The sequence below is a fragment of the Falco peregrinus genome, chromosome 1, assembly GCF_023634155.1.
Source record: "Falco peregrinus isolate bFalPer1 chromosome 1, bFalPer1.pri, whole genome shotgun sequence".
In the NCBI taxonomy this organism is placed as follows: Eukaryota; Metazoa; Chordata; class Aves; order Falconiformes; family Falconidae; genus Falco; species Falco peregrinus.
In genome coordinates, this window is record NC_073721.1 from 51,675,203 (window position 1) to 51,696,731 (window position 21,529).

General features: G+C 45.1%; 1 long non-coding RNA gene across 2 annotated transcripts in view; it reads left to right on the plus strand.

Moving 5' to 3' along the window:
- The first annotated feature begins 3,973 nt into the window (after positions 1–3,973).
- The window catches only part of LOC129783666 (uncharacterized), a 52,518-nt gene continuing 34,962 nt past the window's right edge, over positions 3,974–21,529 (plus strand). For both annotated transcript variants that reach the window (XR_008745446.1, XR_008745445.1), the window contains exon 1: positions 3,974–4,300. This is a non-coding gene — a long non-coding RNA (uncharacterized LOC129783666). The remainder of the gene's footprint in view (positions 4,301–21,529) is intronic.

Consider the following 21,529-nt stretch of genomic DNA (forward strand, 5'->3'; position numbering starts at 1 on the left):
AGTGCTCTAGCTGTTGATTCATCAGCAGTACACTTGGGAGAGCTCTGGACTTATCTTTTGCCAGGTTAACATGTCTTTTGACTAATTCTGATCCAGGATTTTCTTGGAAAAGAAAAATAACCCTGTGTCTGCCCAGATCTGTATCATGCTGCACATATAGTTATTTGTGTATGTGGGTCACAAATTCCTTTGTTTCCCAGTGTCCTCTGCTAGGCACATAGTGAAGTATGTGGAATAAATTTACACCCCAAAATCAGAGGCTAGATTACTTTTTAGAACATCAGTTTTCATTCTAAAGCTTACATGGTGCTGAAATAAAAAGGAGAAGCCAGTACTAGTTTATGGTTTCTTAGTAAAACATGGTATTGATTTGGAAATTTCACTGTGGAGCTATTTGCAGCTGAATATCCCAACTTTGTTCCACCAGAGCACAGGACAGCAGACTTCAGCTCATGCTGCAAGGCTCTCTTAGGCTTTTGACTGTTTCCCCTTCCTCCTTTTTAGAGCAATGTTGTGCCTGTGCCATAGGTGGAGTGTTACAGACTGGCTGCTCCTAAATTTTTCAGTGTTCAGTTATCGCAGCGTTTAGGTATGGCCAATGTATGTAAAAATACAGGTGCACTGTAATATAATGAAAAAACCCACATGAGAACAGAAAGTGCAACTGCCAGGGTACAACTGCCAGCAAGAGGGAAACACGTTCACCTGCTGATTGAGGAGGCAGAAAGGAACAGTGGAAATTCTGCAGTTTCAGAAATGTCTCCAAACTGAAGAATGTCACACATTCACACAGACTTAATATACAAAAGGAGCCAATATTTGGCATTTTAAGCAACTCTTTTCTGTGAGTCTAGAGTCATTGTTTTTGAAAACTAAGCATTTACTATGCTAACAGAAAGAGTATTTTGACTGCTTCCTATCTTCTTACCCATTTTCTGCTGGCTGTTCATGGCATCTCTCACCAGAACAGCTTGGGCCCAGGGGCTGCGAGCGGGCCCTGGCCGAGGGAGGGCCCTTTCTTCTGCTGAGGATGAGGTTCTGTGACCTGCACAAGCCCACACAGACAGGCAGTGTCTGAGGTGGGGGGGGGGAGACATGGACCTCCCAGCGCCATCCTCCTGAAAGCCTGCTCCTTGCTTCCAAGCAGATCCAACACACCATGCAGGGCATCTTTCCACACCCAGTCTAACTAGGGGTTAACTCACTACCAACACCTTGCTAGCCTTTATAGCCACTGGCAAACCTCCATTTGGATGTTGGTGTGAAGCTGCACTGCCTCTTCTCTTCTTCACCCTCACCAGCAGTTTCTCTGGGAACTGGAGAGGCCGAGGCAAATAATAGGTACAAATCATGACCAAAGAAGAAATGACTGTCATTGCAAAAATGTATTTATTAGTGATCTTCACATAATTCTCTGGGAATGATATTCTGCAAGACAGAATTGTGATAGATTTTCACCAAATGGGAATATTTTCCTCCAGAAGTGTGTAGCATTAAAGAGAGTGAAGAAGCTGAATGTGTTTCCTCCAGTCAGGAAAATGACGGATCAGGGACAAGAGACAATACATTAGTAAACAATATAAAAAATGTACATTTTGTCATTTTGTATTCCTGAGTTATTCTAAATCTGTGAATAAATCGAGAGCTTAAAGTCTCTGGAGCTGTTTTGAAGTCTCTTGCTTTCTATAAATATTGCATTTGCCTCAAGTAAGAATTTCTGACATGTATTAAAAAAATATACATAAGTAAAGCTTATAAAATAGATATTTGGAATGCTGTAATTGTTATTTTTATTAAAAATACAGTTTAATGGAACAATTGAGTTCTACTTCAAAGTGTCAAAATTATTTTTCATGCTTTTTCCCCCATGTTCTTTGAACTTTATGGTTGAAGCTCTAATTTTCTGCTTTCTGATTTTGTCCTTGTTTGAAGCAGTCATTCCCTTGCACAGATAACGCTCTCTGCTTCCTGTTAATGCTCCAGTGAGATCCTCCTATTAGGGTCTCTTGTCAGCTGGCCATGATTAGCTGAGCTTGGAAGGCCAAGCCCAGTATCATCAGTTGGACCGGGCAGATAGACAGTATCACCTCCCTGGAGCAGACCTGACGGAGTGTTTTACAGCTGCTCTCAGTGTTCCCATGGGGGATTTCTGGGGAGAATCAATGCTGAACATGAGCACGTGCTGGTACCCATACTTAACCAGCCCAAATGGTGTAAAGAATTCTCTTACTGTAAGAAACTGGCAGGTAGTCTTGTTGGCAGAGAGAGTCCTGGAGTTTGATGGTACATGAGAAAGCAGCTCTAGGTTTTCACGTTTGTGACATGGTTTGCTTTATTGTGCGCTGTTCCACGTAGTCTGCGGAGAAGTTGGTCTTTATCATGTGTTTGCAACATTTAGTCCAACTAAAGTCCAGAATTCTTTTTGTTGGTGTGTGACATGGTTTGCTTTATTGTGCGCTGTTCCACGTAGTCTGCGGAGAAGTTGGTCTTTATCATGTGTTTGCAACATTTAGTCCAACTAAAGTCCAGAATTCTTTTTGTTGGTGTGATGCTAACCATGTACTGAGCTGCACCTCCAGGAGAAAACTGTGCTGTGAGCTCAGGGCACCGACACCATGTCCTAATTCAACATCCCACATGGACTTGGCATTAGCAAACAATGCTGGATGACCTGGCACTGAGCAGTGAGAGGAAGCATTAGAGTGTGAACTGCTATCACCTTCCCACCATTTTTGCAGTAGCTGAGCTAGCAGGTGACCACGTATTTCAGCAGTCAGCATGTGACTCAGCAAGCCCTCCAGCAGAGGCAGTCTCTGGAAGTACTGTCTGTGTTCTGAGCTTTGCAGCCACTTTCCTTGTGGGCGTACATCACCACGTATCTACTCACAAAACTCAACTCTGCTCTGAAACAGCCAGGAGCTGTGAGAGCTTCTGACAAACCTTGGCGAAAGGTTGCTGCAACCATGGCTTTACATGTATGTGCCTGCTCTGTATTTCTACCTGTGGACCCGCCTGTTTAGGAGAAAAATACAGGAGCCTTTTATAGAAAAAAAAAATCTTTGTAATTTCCCCATCACTATTACAGGGTTAGATTCACATGGTGCAATTTTGAGAATTTCCTGGAGAAAGCAGTTACAGCTTTAGTTCCAGGGATACACCAGACTGCCACTAAAGCTTGCAAGCAACATAAATGAACAAAACAAGGGAGGGGAGAGGCTGCAGCCAGCACACCAGTGGTTTTGGTGGGTGTTGTCTGCACTGTGCAGCAACAGCATGAACCACAGCGGTAATATCAAAAAGCTCCTCAACATATTCATAATTAGCTGTGGGAATGCTCAGGCTTAGTTTTGTGCTCACAAAGGACCAGGGTCTGTGTCGAAGGGAAATGGAACTCTTTAATTAACTCTTTGCTAGAGCTTTTCTTTGTTGAGGCTTGCAGGCTCTGTCTTGATTGATGGAGGAAGTCCTGTCCCTGCCCCAGGACCTGGTGCTGGCGGGCCTTTGGGCATGCCCTGGGGGGCTCGGGGGCTGCACAGTGCTGTGGCAATGCCCACTCAGCTGTGGTGGCAGCTCCTGTCCCCTCCTCTGCCTCCCGCAGTGTCCCTGCAAACTGTCACACTCCGTTACAAAGGGTTGGCCCTGCTCTGCAGCCGGCGATGCCCCCTCCTTCACAAAGCGCCCGCAGGCCTCGTGAGGGCGGGGGATCCTTCATGGCCGCTGCCACCCTGCCCTGGCATGGCCCAGCTGGGCCCCGCTGTGGCCATGTCTCCCTGAGGGAAGGTGCCAGAAGGTTCTGGAGTGGTGTGGGCGGGTTCCTGCTCGGAGGAGTGGCAGCCCCGGCTGGCAGCTGCCCTCCCGCCACAGACCGGCCGCAGCGCGCTGCAGCAGGCAGGTGGCTGTCGGGGCTGGTTTCGAATCAAATGCTGGGTTTTCCTGAGGCGGCCACGTTCCGAGAAAGGACGTTTCACAGAACTGCGGTGTTTCGGTGGCTGCTGGGAGGAAGGTGGGGCTTTCCTCAGGTGCAAGGTGCTTTCAGTGAGGTGATGGCCTCTGTAAAGCGAGTGTTTTATCCTCAAAAGTGGAGGAAATCCCAGAATTCACTTCAGCACAGTGACCCTCCCGCGGCCTGGGCATGGCGGGAACCTGTCTGAGGGACCTGCCTTCTGCTGCCGGTGCCCTCCGACATGGACGCCCCTTCCCCATGAAGGGAAGGGCCAGCGGTGTCAGTGGAGGCCTCTGTGGAGCAGGTGATCTCCTGTGGGCGCCATGTGAGGAAACATCGCCCAGAAGACAGCACCAGGTGAGGCTGGAGAGAAGACAGGCTGGAAGTCTGGGGTGTTTGGGGCCTGGAGCGTGTGGAGCTGCTCATGTTCCCCCTCAGGAGATGTTTGCAGCAGGATCACAGCAACTGAATGATGTAGTGCACTACACTGAGCATGGGGCTCAGTTCCCTCTGTCGTATCCTCTCTTATGAACGATGTGCAGTGCCTGCGGTGGCGGCGGTGCTGGCCTGAGGGCTGCATCCCTGCGCAGAGCAGGCTGAGGCCATGGAGGCCTGGGTGCCGCAGGGGGCTCTCCATGAGGAGAGCACGGTCTCCTGGAAAACGGGCTGGCAGGGGCACAGTCCTTAATTAAAAGTGAGGTTGGGGCTTTAGGGTGTGTCACATCTGAGCACTGGGGAGATCTGTGGCTGCTGGTGAGACAAAGAGCCGGGCTGTGAGACAGGGGAGGGCTTTCACGTGGAGAAAAGTTTAGCTTTACTTCTGTTAGTGCCAATTTAAGGCAGAGTTTTGTGAAAGTCTTGTATAGGTGACTGCTCTGCACTTTGGCTTTCTTTTTTAAAGCTGAGGTGCTGGAGCTCCCTTATTCTCCACCTGTCTTGCAGTGTGAGGAGCCGATAGCGCTGGGAGGTGCTCGGTGTTTCAGCTGCCTGAGATGTGGGTGCTTACCAGCCGTGCAGGCTGCAACGGCAGCCTGAGAAGGGAATAAGGCTACGCACACAGGCCAGCAGGAAGAAACGGTGAAGAAGCAGAGGATCTCTGTGTCAAAAGGGCCAGGCAAGACCAACACACATAAAAAATCTGCACGGAGGTTTTCTTTCTCTCTTCCAAATGCTAGAACTATAGAGCAACCTGGTATGGGACACACCTGGAGGGCAGTCCCAGCAGAGGGTCAGGCGGTGTTTAGGTGTCGGAGGAAAGCAGGTTAAAGAAAGAACTGGTGACTTGCCACTGTGCTGAAATCAGAAGTGGACAGTCTGTGAGACTGTGAACATTTTGATCAGGGGACTCCAGCATGCTTGTTTTCTGATGCTTTGACACAACAAATCTGCACCAGAACATTGGCAAGCATGAGGTTAGGCGCAGAGATCCTCTCTTCATGCATTTATGTGAATTGCATCATTATATTTCACTTAGTTTTTATCCACTGCCTACTTGAGTTAGTGACAAAGGATTTCAATACTGGGCATGCAAATTAAAGCAAGAGCTGCTATTGTTTTTCCACATACCTGACAGCTCCTCTTACTCAGCCTAACACGGACTGAATTTGAAAGCAGAGGAGCTAGGGCTGGGGTATTCTTGGCAGAATGATAGCTGACAGGCTCCTCGCAGGCTCCAGAATCAGAGTAATGTCTGACATGGACGAACATGTGTTGGCAACCTTGCTTAGGTCACGTTTCCAGAGCTGTAAAGAAACTGGAGCACTTCCAGGGGATGACAGAAAAGCTGCTGTTTCAGGGGAGAGCCAGAGGCCATGTCATTGTCATTCTTCTCTGTTTGGCAATCTGCACAGACTCCTTGGAAGAGAACCTGAGAGCATTTATGGGACAGGAGAAGTAATAAAGTTAAACTGATAGCCCAGTACTAGCAAGAAACCTATTAATGCAACATTTATGGCTACAAAGGAGCTCATGCCTAGCATGGGCTTGTTGCCATTCTACTGGGGGCAGAGTGTGTGTGATGAAACACCACAGCATGCAAGGAAGATAATTTACTTATTTGTTCTTTGAGAAACTGGCTCTGGTGAATACTGGTGTCCCCTCCATGAGGTGCTTGTCATCCTGGGTGTGCTGTGAGTACATATTGAGTGCTGCCAGTGGTACTGTGACAGACTGAAAGATCCTGCCTAGTACTAATGATTTGCAGTGCTCTCCTTTGCTCAAGATGCATCTGGAAAGCTTGCCAGATTATACATCTGCCCCTTTGACACTGAATGAGGAAAAGTGAGTCAATGCAAGGGTTCAACTGCCTCAAAACAGTTTCCATCAACACATATCAGGGATTTGTAGTAATCAATTCTTGTGGACTCTACTGGTGGTGGAGGAAACTTAAAGGATTAGGTTTAGTTTTCTTTGTGGCCTAGGAAATTAATAAAAACCATCATCAGAAGTCAAAATATTCATTCTTCTGTCCTGACTTCTCATTTACCTGTGTCCTTCTGAACTCTCCCAGAGCATTCTAAGTGTGGTTGCAAAGTAATGCATGTGCCTGTCTGTTGCAGACTGGACCACAGCTTCGCTAGCGTGCTGGTGCTTGCACTTTGGAGTCTGACTGAAGCCCTTGATCTGAACAGTCCCCTCTAAACATGAACAGGTGCAGAGGGCTTGTCTGCTCCCTGGCAGTTACCTGCTTTGTCAAGTTACAGGTTCTTACCGGAATGCACCCTCAGCAAGTTTGCAGATGACACCAAGTTGGAAGCATCACCTCTAGGGTATTTTCTGGGACATAGAAGGTATAAAGTCATGGCAAGCATACATAAATAGGTTTGGTCATGCACTTCTTTGTCCCCCTTAAGTTGTAAGTTCCAGAAGACTTTCCAGGTCTTGATTAAAATAAAGAAAAGTAAAGAAACCAAAGCACATCTTAGCTAGCACTTCCTTTGTTTTTAAAGCAAATGCAGTGCAGGAGTGAGGGCCTTCTCTGAGTCTTGCTTCTTAGGAAGGTGAGACCAGAAAAGTTCCTTATTCTTCATTGTCCAGACTTCTGACACAGAGCAACCTGCTCCATATTAACTTTTGCATTTCTCATCAAGATGCAACATACTTTAAATAGCATCTGCGTGACTGGCTCCTTTTTTTTTCCTATGGAGGCTGATATACAAAGTACCTCAAGTGGCAGCTGTCACCAGCGAGGTGGCATTTTTCTTCACTGAGGCTGACAGCAGCTGTCCAGGAGAAGTATGAATGGAATGAGAATGACATCATGTTTATTCAGGAATGACATTCCCAGCCATGGATCAGTGTCAGCAATATTTTGATAAGTTTTAGAATGAGAAAACATTTCTTGAAATGTTCCCTGATTTATCCTTTGTAAAATATACAACAGAAAAAATAATTGAAGAGATTGCAGCAGGACAAACCAGGGCTTGCCTACCATATGTTTCGAAGCACACTGTTTTATCAGTACTGGAGACAGTCTACAGGCACTGGGACACACAGCACCTTTAACTCTTGCAAGCCCGACAAGTTCACTCAGCATGCTTTTCCCTCTCCTCCTCTGCTTCTCCTTGCCCTGGCTCAGTTTGTAACTAAACATAGTGGATTCGTAGCTGTCAAAGACAACAGGTAGCCATAAAGTAAGTCAGCTGGTTGGAGCAAAGTAGATCTGGACTAGCTTTTAGGATACTGGGACGGAAATAGGAACAACTTGGCTTGGTTCCTCACAATGCAACTAATGGGACTGGTTTCTTAAATATATGTGGATGGTTCAATCAAGGTTATCATGTGATGACTGATGAGGCTTTTCATGGCTTACTGACCTAGATGAAATCTGTTCTGCTGCTAGAAGCTATTCAACCTGAAGCCTAATGAAGAGTTTCAAGGTATTAAGCAGACAGCTTAGTGGATCTGGACACTTGAGTCTTGCAGGCCTGAAGATCTGGTTTTTAACTTTACTGTATTACTTCTTGTGAACGCTCTTACCACAACGTTACAACTTTTCTTCCTTACTTCAATGGTCACACTTTCTGGTCTTTTGGTTTTTTACATCTGGGCTCCTTAATTATGTCTTTGCTAATATCCATACATTCAGCTCTGGTCCTTTTTCAGATCCAGTCACCCAGGCCACTCTCCCCAAACAGATTTTAAGCACTGCTTGAAAAATGGCTGGCAGGGCAAACCACATCAGGAGAGGGCCCAAAATGAGTCCTTGGCCTGAATTGCAGCACAAGCTGCCGCAGGCTTTGTTGTTGCACTGTGACATCAGCTAAGAGCTGATTGTTATTGTTGTCAGTAGACTCCAAAATCAGTCCTGAGATACCTGCCTTTTCAGAGGTTCTCATTTCCCCTGTCGTGCATCTGTCAGTCAGGCGCTGCCGTAAGTGCTGACAGGTCAGGAAGACAAATGTTTGTGTGAATTTTCATTCTGTCTGTAAAATTTGAAGATTTGTGTGTGTCTATCTAGTAAGAGACATAAAGCAGAAGGACATGCAAGGATGACCTCACTGCAACTAATACTATAGCTGAGCTGAAAAGAAGCAAACCCAGTGTGTACCTGAGTCAGATGTGCAGCCTGGTGTTAACTTCACAACTTTAAATGTATTTGTTCAGTTGTGATCTCCTCCTCATTCTCAGTCTCGCCTCCAGCCTTGGTTCTCTCATGGTATCAGATTCAACTAGGCTATATTTAATTTGAGTTCAACAGAAGGACGTATTTAAATATAAGCTTTGTGAGTGACGGCACAGTGGCTCAATATGCAAGAAGATGAATGTATGGAAGCGGCTGGTGCCTGGAGAAGGGTGGGAGGAGGTCACAGCATGCCCTGTGAGCAACCAGTGCAAACAGCAGATGGGCACCTTATCCTCATCACAGCCTAGTCTCTGTGCCACTGGGTAGCCACAAACATGTGAGCAGAGAGTGGAGAGTATGTCTAGCCAAGAGATGTCACTGCCCTGCTCAATCCAGTACCCAGAGCCTGTCCTCATGGGCAACCAGTTCTGGCAGTCTAGTGGCAATTTTGTGCTGGTTTGGAGCACAAGTGTGATTTTTCCCTTTGCAGAGTGCTGCAGGAGACCAGTGCTGACTGCAAGGAGGGTATTTTCACATCACACCCAGTGACCTATCTCCCTTCCACCTCTGGTCTCTGCAGAAGGGCTCTGCTGAAGCAAGGCTGCTGCAGCTTCCACTGAGAGGTGCTACTGTTGGGTAGTTTTACGCAGCTGAGGAGGGAATATGTGTCCCTGTTAATACTGCTCAGGCTCACTATGCTCTCATGTGTAGTTGCCACAGAGAATTTTTGGAGGTCACAATGAGAGGGTGACTCTGCTATAGAGCGAGCCAGACCCATTTGTCTCCATTCCCTAGGGCAGAATAGAGCTGCTGCAATTTCTTGCTGGTCTTCGTAGCAGCAAAACAGAGCCAGCTTCATTCACTGAATGGAGTGTGACTGGTGTGGTTGTGTCTCGCATCAGTTCAGCAGGCTCAGGGAAGGCAGGAAAAGCTCATGTAGAAGAAGGAAGGGCTTGGCAGCTACTGTGTTACTGTGCTTCAGCGGGAGTGGGCTGCTACTAGGGCAGCAGGTTACACTTAGCCCTTGCTCCAGATGATGGAAAATGTTACAGTTCATCACAGGTTTCACTAAGGTGAGAACTCATACAGTGCTGCAGACCTCAGTAGATCTCCAGAGTGTTATCGCCTAAACATTGACACTGAGCTGAACTAGCCTACCCTGCAAGCTCCTCCCTGCAGTCTGAGTACCTGGGTGCTCTGTGTTCAGCAACAAGTGACTGTGGAGTTGGTCATGAGCACTACGGCAGCGCACTGCTCCTGTGGTGAGTTGTGGTGATGGCTCGATAAGAGATGAATCTGCTTTGGAGTCAGAAGGTTAGAGCATCTCAGAGAAAGCTGGTGCTAGCTGCTTTCTCTTCTTATTCTGATTCTTTGCAGGGTGTCAGTTGCTGCAGTTAGGCTAGAAAGCAAATCATAAATAACTGAGCAAGGCAGGAAACATTTCAGGGAAATGTTCCACTGCAGCCTGGATAGGATTATGAACCAACTGAAATGATATTTGTCTTATATTCTGTAGGTAGTTTCACACTTTTTTAAATATCAGATTTTTTATCTAAAAGGAAAACCCTTTTCATGCATCTTCATTTACATTCACATATGAAATGCCTTTTTTCTGACCTGAACCTACACCATTCTCATGAACTCACTTTTAGGTTTGACTAAAAGAGGAGTTGAAATGCAGAAAATTTTTGTATCGATAAATCAAGGCAGAGTATGTCAGAAATCCCTGTGTTACACACAAACCTTTTTCACATGGTGGAAAAACTATGAAGAAATAAAATGTTAATCTAGTTTACATTTCTACACTCAAGTTTTTGATTATCATCTGAGTTTATCTAGGACTTGTGGGATTAATAAGGTATGTTGAGAGATGACCCAGGAATACTGGAGGAATGTTGAGTCTAGGACTAGAATAGGAAGACCTGTTAGAAACCAGTCCTGTGAGTGCAGGACACAGTATAGTGTTCGCCTTGCTGTAGGCAGAACAGGCAACCTGATGTCCTTAGAGTATGTTGGTAAACGAATCTGGAAAGGCACCTCAGCGGTGTAGCTTGGTTCCTGGGTCTCTCCAAAACTGTCCTCCCCAAGAAGGAATAAACATGTATTTATTTCTCTATAACCTCAGAAATTCACAGCAAAAATGACCATATCCCAAAATAACAGTATCAAAGTGGCAGTCTACACTGACCAGTATGTCCCAGGGGAGGTCTAGTCTGGTCATCAGTGGACCTTTCCCAGCCAGAATATGTCATGCATGCAGGCCTGATAACTGCAGCAGCAGCCTGGGCAACTTTCTTGTTGGAAAATAACAAAAGCAGTGGCTAAAAGCTGTGGCTTTGCACCAAGTTTGCACAGAGTAAGAAGATGTTTCTCTGAGTGTTGAATGAGACTTACATTAATTACAGAGGAAGCTACTGTTTCATCTGTGTGAGCTGTCCTACTCTGGAAAACAGATTACTTGGTTGATTGCTCTACAACCACATGCTAAACATTCTAAACAATTTATGCATTTAAACTGTATGTTTTTCTCTCTCAAAACTTGCTACTCTGCAATGTTCCACAGATCTTGTTTATAACACATTCATCTAAAATTATCTCAGTGCACACAGCACCCTCCTATAGAACAGATGCTATGTAACCTGCAGTTCTGTTTTGATCTCAAATCAACGTGTTTAAGCTACTTGTGTGAATTAGAAATTGAAACTAAACTAAGAAAATGAAATTGTTGTGGTTTTTGCCATGATGCTTCCACAGTTCAATAGTCCTATTCATTTTAGAGTGCCTTTCTGGTGTGACATTTGCAGTTGCTATTTAAGGTTTAACTGGTTTTGTATTTAAGGGTTTTTCTGGGTTATCTTAAAGAAATCTCTGAAAATTAACCTTTCCCAGCAATATTATTGAACTTTTCCTGGGTATCTTCTCAATTTGTTTTTTGCCTCACTTCTGAATTTAGATGAGATCTATATACAAGAGACATTTTCCTTTGTAATTAGCCTACTTATATGTCTTCATGCATCTTGAAAGGATGGCTAAGTATCTCAGGAGATTAGCACTTGCATCCTGGGGCCTTTTCATATCTAAATCACTAGTTATCATCTTCAGATAATTATTCATATTCATTTACTATTTATATTACAGTAATTCCTAAAGGAGTCTCCAGGTTGCGGCCCAGTGTGCTAGGTGTTGTCAGTGCATGAATAAGATACATAACTGTGAAGATCTCCATACTGCTCTATGAATCTGCCTTTTGTAGGGGGATTACATTTTACAGTCCTCCCTCTAAGCAGAGGACAGGGAATGGATGAAGTCTGCAACCCCGCATCTTTTTGCTTCTAGAAAGTATTTAAGATTTCATATTCTGGGAAAGGCAGACTGGGGCCAGGGAGTTTACTGCTGCTGTCTGTGCTGTGCTAATGCAAAAATGGACTTCAGGATTCAGAGCTGCCTGGTTTGCTCCTGTGCTAATTCCTGGCTTCAAAGGCCCAGCAAGACAGTCTTCTCCTTTTCTAGGAACTCTGGAAAAGCCTTCTTTTGCACTGTTTTGGCACTGTAACTTGATTTTTGAAGCCTCAAAATATTTCGGTTTCTTAGGCTCTTGTTTTTTAGTAAGATGGAGAGAAACTGAGTTCCTCTCCCAGAACCTTCTAATTCTCAACAGAGCAGCATCTTTTCATTGATACTCTTAAAAAATCTTTTGGACAAAAATGTTTCTTTATAAGAACACTTCACGTTTCTTCATAAGAATGAAAAGCTGAAGCCAGGATTGCTTCAAGGCAAAAGCTTCAGATCCACTTGGGCTTTAGTGGGTCACCATGGGAAAGTTGGAAGCTACAAACACATAATCAAAGCAAGGGCAGTAAGAAAGAATCCTTGGACTGAGTTTCCCCCAAGGTTGAGGTACTGCAAATTCTTTGCATCTTCAGGACCCTGTAGGGTCCCAAAAGTATCCATTCTTCTCCAGCCTGGTGCTTCCTTCTCTTGGTTTGTGAGAATTGTGTTTCCTGTCTCTTCATCCCTCCTGCAATGAATAGATGTGGCAGCTCCTAGCTGTGATCCTAACAGTGCTAGGGGCTCACGTAGGTCTGTGAGAATGAAGGGGATGAAGGTGAGTTAGAAGTAGAGGGAACACCTGCAATCAATGGGAAAACTACAAAAGAAAATAATGAGGTTGTGGCCAGAACTGATAGCAAGGTGTAACAAAATCCAAGAATAAGGAGGCACCTAGCAAGAGCCTGCTGCTGGCACACAGCAAACAGATGGTGCAGACAACCCGAACAGCAAGGGTGTCAGCTTCAGCAGGGCTCCCTGGATCAGCTAACATGTGCTGCAGGGCCACAGAAAATAGTGGGGTCATTAGTCACTTCCAGAGGTGTACAGCTCTGCCTCCCAGCACGCCATGGAGACCAGCCCAGTTTTGACCTCATGGTAGGGAGGGAGCCAAAGAGTTGGAGAGAAATGATAGATGCAGGCCTTTGGTTTGCTAGCATGAGTTCATTCACAGCTTTGTTCTGAGGAGGCAGAGGGACTTCATGAATGAAAGTGTGTCTGGTGCAACAATGCTGAAAAGGCTGTATGAATAACTGCTCTTGCATCCAGCACACAGGTCTCAAGAAGGGCCGTGGCTGGGTGAGCAGAATGTGCATTTTCCTGTTGGCTATTGTTTAATTAGGCTGTTGCTGATGCTGACGCTGACACTCTGTGTATTTTCTTTGCTCTATCTCCTTTCCTTCTTTATTATTTCCTAGTTTGGTTTGATGTTGTTGGTATATAAAATTTAAAGAGCTCTAAATTTTTTTAAAGGCCCCTAAAGGGAACGGTGCTTTTTTGTGTTAAAGTCATTACATGAACACCTGTGAACTGTTGAGTTTAATTGGGCTACAGCTGTTGGGGAGTGAGTAGGGATTTATTGGTTTGATTGGCTGTCTTCAGATTGCGGTCTATTGTCATGCATTGCCCTTCTAACTTGTCTTTTTAAACAGAAGCCCATGTGCATATCAGGTAGTTATAGGTACTAGGGTCTGAGGGATGAGGCTGTCAAAGCAGAGTGGATTGTGTGGCCGTGTGAGGCTGCAAAGGCAGCCGGCAGAGAGCATGGGAAAGCTGTGTCAGCGAAGGGAGTACCAGCTGGCTGTGTCCAGCAGGCCAGCCTGCTCTGCAGCCCTCATGGGGCATGCCAAGCTCGCAGAGACATTTCTGAGCAGTGACTGATCGTGCTGCAGGGTTCCTGGGCAGTGCTGGAGAGGAAAGGATGCTTCCTAGAATGAAAGCAAGGTCCTGTCTGGAACATCACGTGTCTGTATGGACAGCAGCAGAGGTCACATAAAAATGTCTCTATTAAGGAAGCAGCCAGTGGGAAAGACAACAATAAACCAGGACACCCCTGGGTGAAGAAGTCCTCTTACTAAGTCAGATTTCATGTACAGCTAGCTGGTGACTTCAGCTCTACAGAGTATAAAGGCTACATATGTATAGCAGAGAGAGTGAGGAAACTCCTGTGGTGCCACTGACGGAGCTCAGTCGTGACTGAATACCACAGAGGCAGCCTGTATTTAGTTCATTCTTCCCTGTGGAGCTTGGCCTAGTGAAGAGCACCTCTCCGAGGGTGTGTGGGGTGGGGAGGATGACACAGGGCAGCCAGAGCCCAGCTATGTTCTGCTCAGGACTGCAGAGGAGGCAGCTGCTGGCATGCTGATGCTGGAGAAGGCTGGGGGCAGTGGTTGCCCAGCTGGGTGGCACCATTGCCCGTGGTATTGGAGAGCCTCTCCTCTGGCAGACCCACTAGGTGGTTAGGGCCTGTGCCCATTCCCTGGGTGTGGGGGTGCTTCCCTTCTCAGGTGAACAGTTTAATGAGCTGAGAATAAGCTCCTGCTCTCTCCACACATGTCTTGTAACTTGTACCTTTGTGCAAGTGTCCAGACCCTCGTGGGGCTCAGTGGGACCCCAGTTACTAGTGCATGCCTCTGCTCTATTGTTCTGAGTCATTTTACTGCATGTGTCTGTGAAGGGTATGGATGGAGATGTCTCTTTGCTGTGCCGCAAGGTAGGGGGAAGGGTAAGAGAATTCCTTTTGATTCCTTTTTTTCTGTTGTTTTCACACCATTAGGAAATAATTAACCTCCTTAGTGAAAGGATGTCTCCTTTTCACCTGAGTAGGAAAACCTTAAAATATACATACAATATTTTTAACACTAAGCTTAAATTATGCAGTTGCTGCATTTTGATGGTAAATATGCAGATGAGAAGATTTCTGCCTCTTTTATCTTGCGGTTCTAACTCTGTCTAAAAACAGATTGTTGCAGTCACCCTAATTCTGAGAAAAACAGCCTTTTGTGCATTGAAAAGCCAAAACAAGCAAGTCTGATAATCAGATCTTCTCTTCTTAGCTGGCATATGTCTGCCATGCTAGTGAAGGAATCACTTATTTCTAGTGGTGACGGCAGTTGGTGCCATCAATTCCTGTCAGCTGGGGAAAGGGATGGGAAGCCAAATTCATACACTGGTGATTAATTCTGGAAGCTTACATGAAGAAAGGCACTGTGAATACCACTGGAAAGCTCTGAGATTGCCCATTCTGCTGCAATGCAGATATATTCTATCTCGATGTGATTAGATAATTTATATTTCTGCATCCTGGGGACAGCCTTGAGTGAGAATCCACTCAGCTGTGCTCTGGCTGTAGGTGTCCAGGACACGCTAACATAAGATGTGTGAACTGGAGATGTTGAAGGAAGGCTGTGGAACTCAATTGGAAGCAGATCTTGTTTTACATCTGTGCTCACCTCTTCAGTTTCAAAGGTGACACTTTCATTGGAGGCCATGACTGCTTTGGGCAGTTTGAGGAGGGGGGTGGCCCACTGGCCTGTCTGTGGAAGGCAGGGCATTTGAGAAATTGGCTGATACTCTCACCAGTTCTTCTCCTCTTTGTTTCTCTTGTTCTCTCCTACTCTCATATAGACATGCATACAATCATTTTGTCTCCAGAGCATAATTGCCTATTGCCCTGGCTGTTGCAAATAGGCTGCCACATTGACCATTGTGCACTTTACAGTGTTCGCTGAATACATGAGGTCAGGAAACAAAGATCCTGTGGGTTAGCCTCTCAATCACACAGGGACAATAAAACTTTGTGCTTGCCTAGCAATCCAGAGCTCGTGTCTGCCAAGCAGCTCTTGAGCTTTGGTTAAAAATAATGAAAGATGACTCCAGAGTTCAGCTCTTCAGGCAGAGGTTTTGAACAAGCTGCTACTGCTTCTGAACATACAATTGTGCCTGCATTGTCCAGCATCTGGGCACCTGGGGTCTTCTTGTACACCTGCTTTCTGAAACAGCCATAGTAAAAAGATTTGCTTTTTCTAAGTTTCATACTTCTTGTGACTGCAGTATTTGGAAAGTCACTGCCCCTGAAATGCATGTTCCAAAACTCTGGAGCTCTGGATCATTACTGAGCATAGCAGCAAGTACATGAAAGCAGTTTCTGGTCAGACAGATGATGTGGGTCTATGCTTTTTGGTCTTTCTGGACTGAATAGCATCCTTTCTGGTGCTACTGATCACAAGCAAGAACAAGTTGCTATGTTCATCATCACCCATTTGCCTTTTTGTGAGCAAACTGTTGTCACTGGCTGTTCTTGGACTGGCTGCTCACACCAGTGCTGAGCTGTGAGCTGGAGGCAGCTGCAGTGAGTGATCGTGGCAGGGCTGACAGTCTCACCTTAGCTGCATGACATTGAGCACAGGCCATAGCAGATAATGCCTGCGAGTGCCAAACAATCATGGACATCTTCCTCCTTCCCCATCCAGTAAATTTACTGCATGTCTCCGACAGATTATAAATGAGGGTAGGAAATTTGGCAAGGATAATTAACAATACTGAGCAGATCTAGAGTTTAAGGGTCCTAGCTCCTAATCCCCTCCTTCGACCACTGTATAGCCTAATGCATTTCTCTGGACACCTGTCAGATTACCGCTGAAAACAGTACTTCAAACCTTACATTTAATCAATCAGTGGAGAAGCTACAAAGTTTGGACATACTAGAATTTACATAGAAGATGGCCTCCGGTGAAAGCTAATTGGCCTTGAATTACCTCTACAGAAAAAAAACCTCTATAAAATAGCCGTTTCCAAGTAAATGGTATTAAGTCAAAAAACTGTAAAAACAAATAGCACTGTCTGCAAGGTTTGTTAAACTTTGTTCCCAGACAGTGTAACTTCTCATTTGACCTGTACATATCCCACAGTCAAACATGAAGGGCTTTGGACTCTAATACCATCTGTGGGAATGTGATCCCTTGGCTAGTTTGCAGCTGTTCAGCACTCTCTCAAGATACATTGGAATTTCTAAGTTCAATTGAACTAGGCAGTGAAAATAAGTGTGAAGGGGTTTAATATCGATCTATGAAGATTATAGTGTTCATAGGCAAATAAACACTCTTGTGTTATATTTTCTTGCACAAAGGGCACAGCATAACATGCTTTTATTTTAGGTTGAGGGAAACTGTAGTGAGAAAGAACAGAAGGCAAGTCCCCATGACAGCACGGTGTGTGTGTCTGCGCATGCATGTCTGTCAGTCTTTTGCAAATGGTTGCAGACACTCTGAAAACAAAAGTAGTTGTTGAGCTCTGCACATGGGAGAGTTCTTACAATCATACAGATGGAAAATAACGGGCACTTGTGGCTTGGGCTGCGTAAACTGTACAGACTCACACCTTAAGTCATCTAAAAATATATTTTCTGATCTCCTCAGAAGACACCCCCCCTACCCACCCCCCCATTTTAAGCTGTTGGGTAATGAGGGTGAGTCAGCCACATTAGGGCTTCTATTCATCCTATTTCATTGTGCTTAAGCAGGCAACAGCTACTGGAATTGTACAGCCCATCTCTGCACTAACTCAATAGCGCTGCTTATTTCTCCATCTCTTTTTAAAGCCTGTGCAAAAGTAAACCTGCTGGGGTTGTACATTAGTTTTCTTTTCACTCCATAAGCTGTTCCCTTCCCAAGAAGCCAGCACCTTGCTGCTGATTGGCTCATACATACAGTATAAAGTAGACCTGTAGGAGATTCTGTAACGAATCTACCATTAGTTTTTTATGGTTTTCTAGTATTTTCTTGATTAAAGAATTCTGAGAGAAGAGCAATGGTCCTAGAGGCATCTCTCCTTAGGGGCCTGTGAATAATAATTCCTCTTCTTAGCACCCAGATCTGGTATCCCCTTTTCAGTATCATGAGTCCTGCATGGTTAGCACATTACAAGTTCTGTCTAAATTGAATTGGTATTTCTGCAGCTGCATCATGTGTTCATCAACATTAAAATGGTTGTTCTAGGATTAATAGTTCTTTCTGTACCTTTTGGACTGTAGCTTCCTTTTCCAGGAGGGGCAGGAAATCACATCCTGTGCTTTACATTTGCAGTCTTGGCTCCTTCCCAAAAGAGAGCAGAATTTAGTGCTGCTGATGCTTGCAGCTTGGTAAGATTGTTCAGAGAAATGGAAAATGTGCTGTCCCCCAGTGGGAGGGGATGTGAGTCCCTGGATTCACAGCAGAAGTGGCATTTTGATTGAGCTCCACTGACTTCACTGTAGTAGTGTCTCCTGGAGCAGGGACAGTATTTCCTAAACTCCAGTTAGTGCAGCCGGCTGGGTCATGGCCAGGGGTATGGCTCTCATATGGCCCTATCCAGACAGAAATATATATGCATGTGCCACACAATGCAGGTGCAGAAAGTGCAGTGTTGCCCATCAAATGTGCTGGGCCTCTGCAGTGAGCTTTACTACGGTGACTTTTGGTGCAGGATTTCTGGATGGCAACAGCTTGCTCAGAGTTGAGAAAATCTGCAGATAGTGAGGCTGCCTGTCAGACTGGGTTATATACACACATTAGCATCCTTCTGACACTGAGCTTGACACGTATTCATGTCTCATTGGCCTCCAAAGTTGGAACTGAGAAGAACTGAAAAGGCTCCTCTTCATAATCAGAGCTCAAGAGATTGTGAATGTTCCTTCACTCTCACCATTGCTGCTTGTCATGTCAGTGAGGCTCCACAGGGTTCTCCAGTAAAGCATCAAGGACACAAACTCTCCTCCTGTGAAGCACGTGATGTCTGTACAGCACAGCCTCTGCCTTTCCAAGTGGTTGCTTCTTAGCTATAGTTTGCTCTGCTTTTCTCAAAATCTGCTGTTGATGCAAGCCTTTATCTCAGTAGTTATGAATGAGCTAGATATTCTGTGTTTGTTTGGCAGCCTGACAGGGTGGTATGAGATAGCTCCTCTACTGTGGCTGGATCATCTGAAGTGACTTTCCTCTCCAAACCAGGACACAGTTTTCTGTGCACACTCTTTATGTAGCAGGCTGCTGGGGAGGAGGGACAGCACTGTGGAGGGAACACAGCCTTGTTGGTACTAGACAGAGTGGCACAGATGATAGCTGTTGGGTGCAGAGGAAAGCCATTTAATGGCTCTGTGCCTGGCAGAAGCTCACATCATGGACCTGTCTGTGATGCATGCCTCTGCCACATGGCCCCCCCATGGGAATGTGGAAGAGGTCTCCGTCACAGAACTCACTGTGGAGCCACATCCAGTGCCAGTTTTGGCTGTTCATCACATGGGGGTGTTAGACTGGGCTGTCAATTCTTGAAACCTGGAGTCCCAACTGGGGATCAAAGGATTGTATTTTAACCAGCATTTAATTTTGATCAGCACTTCATCTCATATTTTCTTTTTATCTTAGTGGCACCAATGTTCATTTGATTAGTTGTCCCCAGTATTGGGAACATTCCATAGTGGGATGGAGAGGGAACAAAAATAGATAGGAAGCTACACCTTGCTCCCAGCGCTTTGGCCAATGAGTGGCCCTGTCTCTCTCCAACCTCAGTGGATGGCTTCAAAATTCTTTGACGGTTTTCCTTATCTAAATCAATTTGACTTCTCGATCTTGACCTGAGATAGCCACACTGCAGCATGACCACCTAGCACTGTCTTTGCTACGGACTGCTTTGAGTGTGACACCTCCAGTGCTCACAGTGCTCCAGTGCTCACAAGTGTTCCTTGAAAGTAGAAGAGCTGCAAGGCTGAGAAACCTGACAATCAGAGAGCTTAGTGAGAGACCATGTAAGGAACTTCACTGAAAGGCTGTGTGCCCTTTGCAAAACAGAGCGGAGCACACAGAGCACTACAGACAGCCAGGCTTTGGGATACCGGTGTGTGCTTTTAGTTTAACCTGATGAAATGCAACAGGATAGAGAGGAAATGAAAGAGTTTGTACAAACTATCGGGGCAACATATGGCAGACTGGGGATGGGGAGACCTTGGAGAGCAGTTTGTGGCCACAAAGATAACTCAGCCTGTTTTACGGCACAGCTGCTCAGAACAAAAGAGTCTGTCTGGATCGCTCGTGTGTTAGCTAATGCTGGTGACAGGAAGTTTGGAGAATGTCTAAAATATTGCTCATTAAATGGGCAAGTGCAGTGCTCAGGTTTGAAACACACTGATCAAATATGTTGGTCATAACAGACACACTTATGAGATGTGTCAACAATTTAAAGGAGTGGGTGCAAGAGCAGGGAAACAGCAGAACCAGAATAGCAAAAGGAAGCAATGTGTTGTTGCTTAAGGCTGCACAGTACCCTTTCAGGAGAAATTTTTCTGGCTTGTATAAATCTGTGGAATTGAAAAAAGCAGAGCAGAGAGGGTATATATGGATGAGCCACATGAATGGACTCCAGAGTACTTCAGTTGGGATTCTTGGAAAGTGGGTCAATGGGCATATCTTTTTCTGGAGCTGAGGTTCACAGCTGGCAAGGAGCAGATGGTTATTGTGAGTATTATGAGCAAGATACACCCTGACTTTGGTGATCCACAGATCTGTGGAGTTACTGTAATTCAGAACTGATGGTGTAAAATTTATTGATAAGTTGTATGAAAGAGTAACCTGGGAAATGAGTTCTGCTGAATGGCTCCACACTTACAAAACCAGGGATCAGTAGGATCCACTATATTTATTTATTTAGGCTGAATTTGCTGAGGGGCGTGAAACAGTATCATTGGGTGAGGCAAATATTTTCAGTAATGCTTGCAGGATTGTGAGTTTATTCTTTCCTGACACTCCTAAAGTAATTGTGGATGAAAGGAGTATTTGAGTCTGGGTACATAGCACTGCTGCTACTTTGAGTGCAGCAGACAACTCTTCTATTGGGGAAAATGAACTTCTGAAATTGGTGTAAAAAAGAAAATTGTTTTGATCAACTCTTTGTTATAGTCATACAAGGGATGTTAACTGCCTGAGAGTTGGTCTTTCCCTGTACAGTAGCATGGTAAAATCACTGGTGGTTTGTACATTTGGACACTAAATAAAAATGGATCTACTTCCTATTATTCTTGAAGGGATGTTTCCCCTTGTAGCTAAATGAGAAGTTTAGTGCTTTCTGTAAAATTACCATCACATTGCTGCCCTTGTATTTGTACAGATGCACAGAAATTTTGACATTCAGTCTCTCTGGATGTGGAGGCAGGCAGCTGCTCTCAGCATCTTTGCTGAAATTTGGCTCAGTGTGGCCCAGCTTTTTTGCAGAATCTGTGCACGTAACAGTGCCCATTGCTGTGACTCCAGCTCCTGGAAAGGACTCCTACTTAGAAAAATTATCAACATGTAATGAGTGAGGACTGCTTTACCCACACTAGCTTTGATCTTTGCTCAAGAACTGATTCAGGATAATAACAGGCTGACATAAAATACAAATGGCCACTTTGCAAGACAAAGATGATTGCTTGTGTAGAGCTTTGGCTACCATGCAATTCATTTCTTTTCACAGACATGCAGCTAATATGTAAGAGTCATTTGCAAGATATTTCTGATTTACATAGTGGCCCCACCTTTCCTGCAGCCCATGCTGAAAAAACTAGATTGGCTGGAGGCTTACGATGATGATAGCAATGAATAATACATAATCTGCAATCTGGTCTCCTTTAGCCATGTTATTTGCAGGCTGCCGTTTTTTTCTGGCTTCAGCAATATGTTTTTTAGTGGATG